The sequence below is a fragment of the Arachis ipaensis genome, chromosome B04 (assembly GCF_000816755.2).
Source record: "Arachis ipaensis cultivar K30076 chromosome B04, Araip1.1, whole genome shotgun sequence".
Classification (NCBI taxonomy): Eukaryota; Viridiplantae; Streptophyta; class Magnoliopsida; order Fabales; family Fabaceae; genus Arachis; species Arachis ipaensis.
Window position 1 is genome coordinate 27227901 of NC_029788.2, and position 6484 is coordinate 27234384.

The window sequence follows — 6484 nt, forward strand, 5'->3', positions numbered from 1 at the left end:
ATTTAATTAATAATTAATAATATAAAATATTAATTAATAACATATATAATATCTAATATGTCTTAGTCATTAGATATTTTATGAAAATTTGTTTTCTTTCGCTAATATCGATTATTGGGATTAGGGTTTATTAGAGGGTATGGGTGCTTCAAACGTTTTTAGCCATTAACCTACGTATACGATGATGTTACATTAAACTACTGGATCCCCAAAATTATTTGGTCTAGCGATTCGAGCCCAATGATTATATGTCATGTAAATTTTATGATGATTCAATCGAAATAAAATATATATATATATATCATCTTTGGATCAATTTGAGGCATATCTTTGATCCTCCGATCCCCCGAATAGACAACTTTCATAAATCAAATGTGATGTTCACCACACCACCATATCCGTTGGATTGAAAGTTGATCAAGATCAACTCTTGAAATAAAGGGTCAAGATTGATTGGACTATGGTTCACATGTAGCTTTCTTGTACGAAACCAACATTATTAAAATGTGTTAATAGTCAAATTAATACTTAAAAGATAAGACATTTTTACAATTTATTCTTAAAAAATTTTTATAATTAAATTAATCCTTCAAAAATTACGAATTAATTATATCTGTGTTTTAATTATTTATATAAATTTTTTATGTGGATCAAAATGTTGCTTACTTTTTCTAATTAAGAAACTTGAAAAAAACAAATTACTACTATGGGATGATTATGAAGATTGAAGAGGTACACACGTAACTGCCACGTCACGTGAATAAAACCAAGATCATCCAAATCTGGATCTACAAAAATACTAAGCAAAAGGGTCAGAAATTTCAAATAATAAATTTGTTTTTAACAGTTTCTTATTATATGGCAATTACAAAGCCACGGTTACACTAATAAAAACTATTTTCTTACATAAAGAAATTGCACAATTAGTGAAGAGCTAACACTTGTTAGTTTTAATATTAGAGAAATAATGATATTTTTTTAATGTCATTAAGATTTGGTATATTTTACTATAATGTGAGTCAGATATCAATAAATTAGATGGTTAAAATTTAAAATACATAAATTTGATTCTTATATTTTTATATTTTTATCCAATTTAAAATACATAATTTAAAATACATAAATTTTACTATAATGTCATTAAGATTTGGTATTTTATATTTTTATCTCTAATAAGTAACATCGGCTTTTGTAAATGCTTTCGAGAGCTAAATCAACTTATATTGCAATAATAAAAAATTGTATGTTACATGCCAACTTTGACCTTTAAACCCATTTTTTCTTTTTCTTTTTTCTTTTTATTTCGAGTTTTTCGTTTTATGATGTCCCCCATGAAACTTCCTTGTAAATCCAACGTGGAAATAAAGTGCATGAATAAAAAAAAGTGGGGATAAAATTAAATTATAGAATATGCCTTTCTGGCACAGCTCCTTTCATTTTGTTTGCCCGAGTGTTTTCTCTTCCTTTTAGTAAAGAAATCTTAGGTAATTAGTCTAATATTGAATCCATCAATTTCTAATTAATTTATCCTTCCATCGAAAAAGTATTAACATTTCTTGTTTGACAAAACCCCAAGTCATATGAGTGGACAAGATAGGGATAAACACTATTCTATGATATGAAAATCTCTTTTTCATACATATAAAAATAAAATTCGTTATTACAGATTTGCAGCGGAGCATGAATTATTGTGACAAAAAATTATATATATATATATTAACAAAGGACAATAATCAATCATTCTGAATCTCATAGCCATATACATGCATTTAGAAAATAACAAAAAAGAAAAAATCACATTATTTGTCCCTTTCAAGAACCAGCTGTGTAGTAAAAAAATTGCAAATACAAAAGAAAGAGACCAATTTAATTAGTCTTCAGAAAGAAAAGTAGCCACCACCATTGACCAAAATAAGACACAAAATATATCACCTTCTATTAATTTGTTTTCCAATTTTAATTATCGATACAGTTTTAAATTATGTTTCCAAATAGAGAATTACAATTTTCTTTTTAACTGATCAATCAACAAAAAATTTAAAAATAATTCTGTTTAACAAATTGAATATTGGTTAAAAAATTTGTTGAATACTAATAAAAAAAAGTTAGTTTTAAAAGTTGTATTAAAAGAGGAAAGAATATGTTTGATAAGAATATTGTATCCGAATTTAAATTTAGCGGGGTTCAGGTATATTATTAGAAATTCTAAAGGAGGTTGAATCTCGGGCTGTTCTAAAAGCATTTTTTCTTGATCTATCATCAGGTGTGAATTATTTGTTCCTTAGAGGAGTTGATTTTATCTTGGAATTGCGGTGAGGGATATTATATATGAAATGGATTGCTTTGACATTCTGCCTATCATGCATGATCTTACAGGTGCGTATTCATCTGAAGTAACAGATTTGGTTCACAAGATTCAGGAGCTTTTATCTCGTTATTGGCTTGTTCACATTGAGTGGGTGTCCCGGAAAGCAAATAGAGTTGTGAATTGGATGGCTAGATATAGAGCAAGAGTAATTCTAATAATGTTATTTGGTCTGAGTTTTGTATTGATCTCCAGCAAATCATCCGCTCAGATACAGGATAGTGTTTGCTTTGTTTCTTTACGTGTTTAGATACAAAAAAAAATGAAGAAAAAACACAGCATAATGAAAAAGATGGAAAATTTAATAGTAAACATAGAATTGACAGAAAAAAGATTTTTTTACTATGACCTCTAAAAAATTTGTTTTTAGCAACCTAAGTTACTGGAAGAAATTATTTACTAGACCTTTAAAGAACTTATCTTTGGCAACCTAGATCAAAGGGTGAAAACTGAAAGAACTAACACACAGAATTATCTTAGGTTAGATCCTTCAATTTTGTTCAAGCAACAAGCAAAGCAATCACTCACTTCACTTGATCACACAGTAAAAAACATGCATTAAGCAACTGAAAATTATTATTCATCAAAAAGTTTATCAGAATGAGTCACAAATTCTACAAAAAAAAAATACTGAGTACCGTCGGATTTATCTGCAGATTTATCAAATAAATTCACCGATAACTAGTTTAACAGATTGAATTTGACGGTATAAACGGCACTGGAAAATTTTTACTGGTGGATTATTTCGTTTGACGCTAATTACTGACGAATTTTGTGTCAGATTTTGCAACGAAAATTTTTTACGATAACTTTGACACCATATTGTGTTTTGTGGCATTCAATTATCGTCGGATTATTTTGTCGGTATGCCCTTTTTTTTGCACCATTAGCGTACAATTAGTAGTCAAGTTTAAATTTTTGTTTACAAAATTAGGCACAAATTCAAAATTACCATAAATCAACTAATGATTTTATTAAATATCAATGATTTGAATATAATAAAAAGTCAGAGAAGTAAAATACAATGAAACAGACATAAAATAAATTAAATCCCTAAACTCTACGGATCCCGGTAATCGTCGTTGTCTTCGTCTTCTCCCTGCTGAGGCGGCGAACTAGGTGCTGATGTCGGTGTCCCACCAGCAACGCCGCTGCCTCGAACGCGCATATGCTCATTGTACACCCCCATCTGGTCTCGCAAATGCTCTAGCCGCTTCAGCTTCTCCGTCAGCTCTGACCTGATGGAAATGGTGTCTCCCACGCATGCAAGAAACTCGTTGTACCTCTGCTCAGACTACTGAGCTTGTTGGTGAAGCTCCTGTGTGAGCTTCTGCAACTCCTCCCTCAATTCGACAACTTCCTCGGGAACGACAAGACTGGTGGTAGAGGCAGAGACAGATGAAGCTGCCAATATGGAGGTACAGAGGCTGCTGGCGAAGAACGACCCCAACCTGTAGAGACGATTCTTGTAGGGTTCAGAGGCAATCTCGCGCCAAACTCTATCAGGATCTACGATTGAGGCACCAGAGCCGGGGTCATCCCTACTAGGTTGAGATTGCTAGGTCGTGGCCTCTAATCTCTGCGTGTAGTCCTCCTGTGTAACACACGTTGTGATTAGAATGACAGTTAATTGACTTTAAACCGAATACATTTTCAAACTTAGAATTAATTGAAACTCACATAATGAGTCGCAGACTGCTTATCAGCAAATCTCTCATTGTTGACCTTTAATGTGTGGGTATACTTGAAGGTCTATGTCAATGTTTTCTCATGCTCCAACGACTTAGACTACACATATTAAAACCAACTAATAAAATAAATCAAGTAACAATTAATTTAAGTAATAATTAACAAAGATTAGCAAACTACATACCAGCTTGCTCTTCATCTTCATGAAAGTCGCCAACCCACCGGTATACTTCGACGACCTCGACAAAGTCCTGCTAGTTCTGTTCGTCAGACGGTGACGCTTGAACCCCTCATCAGTACTAAAATGGACGTCTAATTCCTTCTTAATATCTGAATGGAGCCAAATTGTGAGGTGGTCGCGCCCTTGACAAATGTCTTGCATCATCTGCTGAAGTCGCCTAGCTATCTGGTGATCATAGATCTTCCTGATCAAGATATCATGTTCCTTATCCCATATAATTTCTCTTGCACAAAGTAATTCAACAACATTAGTTAGTCCAAATAAAATACAGTTAATTGAACAACATTGGGTCTTACCACCCACTTCTGAAACCATTGCTCTCTGATCTCAACAAGGTTCTTCGTGTAGCTCGGTCATGGGTTGTCGTACATGGAATTAATCACATTGGAGATCTCCTATGTACATGCATTGTTATTTGGTGCAAATCTATCAATGAAAAACTTAAGATTAACAAACACATAAAAATACATAAACTAAACAAATTCAAAATAGATTGCGGGTAAAAGATGTTAAAATAGTATGTACTTATACCTGCATGCCATCAGGCCAAATTCTCATTCGTATGATGGGTAGTGGTGGAGGAGCATCTGGCTAGGGCGCATTAAAGGAATCACCCACTGTGGGCTCTGTCGCTAGAGCTAGGTAGAGGGGGCGTAGCAGAAGGAGCCACGTAGTTGGGGTTCGGGACCATGATGAACTGCTGGTCCGGTGGACCCGCCTATGACATCACAAGGGTCGACGGGGTAGTCGGGGTAGAGGGCGATGGCTGAGAAGTCCTTGGAATACCGGTGAAAACTCTCCCTCTACCACGACCATGAGACCCACTCATGACACCTCTGCTACCTGTCGTCATATCTGCAAAAAAAATACCAATTAACATTAATCAGCATATATACAACACAAATTCTTCAATATTTATATTATTTCAAAAAAAAATGACATAACCTCCCCTAAAATTGGACATATATCCACGTTTACAGTTCCCACAAATCCAACTAACCTCAATCCACAACATCAGTCAAAATTCAATTAAATTCACAATATTTTCAATAGAATATATTAACTTGTTTATACTATTGTATACATTTATAAGGGCATCATGTATAATAATATTTATAAAAAAAAACTCTTAATTGGTTTATACACATATGTAAGTTTAGGAAACCTGAATCTATAATGTTTAATTTCTTCAAACTACCTTTTGGTAGACACAATCTTAGAGGTAGATATACTAGACTTATTCCTAAAACAAAACTTATAATGAGTAATAGACTTAAGTTGGAAGTAGAAATTTCTCGGTTTGACGAATTTTTATTCTTACTTCACAAGTTATGTTGTCTAATAAAATTGTTTAATGGAGACATTAAATTGAAAAGGCAACATTTTTGTTTGCCTTGTGCTAAAAAATTTCAGCAAATAATTGTTATACATGTCCATCCAATCATCATGAGGTTTATTTTGCAATAATGACTTCATAATATATTACTTCATATTTATTTATAATAATTTCATATTTTCTATGCATTTATATAGATTAACATAATGGATACTCAACTAGAACTAATCCTTTATGTTCTCATTAATTCATAGAAGTTATTACATTGCGTAAATTGCAACACACAAGTACTATCACATACAATATATGATGATTTAAGTACAATGTATAATTAATTATAGACAATATATAATGATTTAGATACCATGTATAATTAATATAATTTCTATAATATTAATTATATATCTTCAAATATCATAAGCAAGTAAATTAAACTTAATAGTTGAAATAATATTTAATATAGTCACGTAGAAAATGCTAATTATTAATTATTTAGGCTTTAACGAGGGAATTTATCTTCATGGCCTGAACCCATGATGAAGAGTTGTTTGCCATAATTTTTCAATACTAAACATAAAGTCTCCACACTCATTAATATTCCATTCTTCTAAGACATGTAATTAACATATGATAGCCAATTCTACTTACTAACTATAAATTAACATGCAACTAAATACTTAATTAACTTAAATAAAGAAAAAGAGTGATCATGGAACCTAAACTTCGAACAGAGGAAGAAAAACTCAGAAAAAAGAGATATGCAGTGACAGCGACAATCGCTGTTGGTGGAACGCCACAGTGGTGCTGGACGGCGAGACACGAACAAAGAAGGAGAAAAGGAGTCATAGCTAAC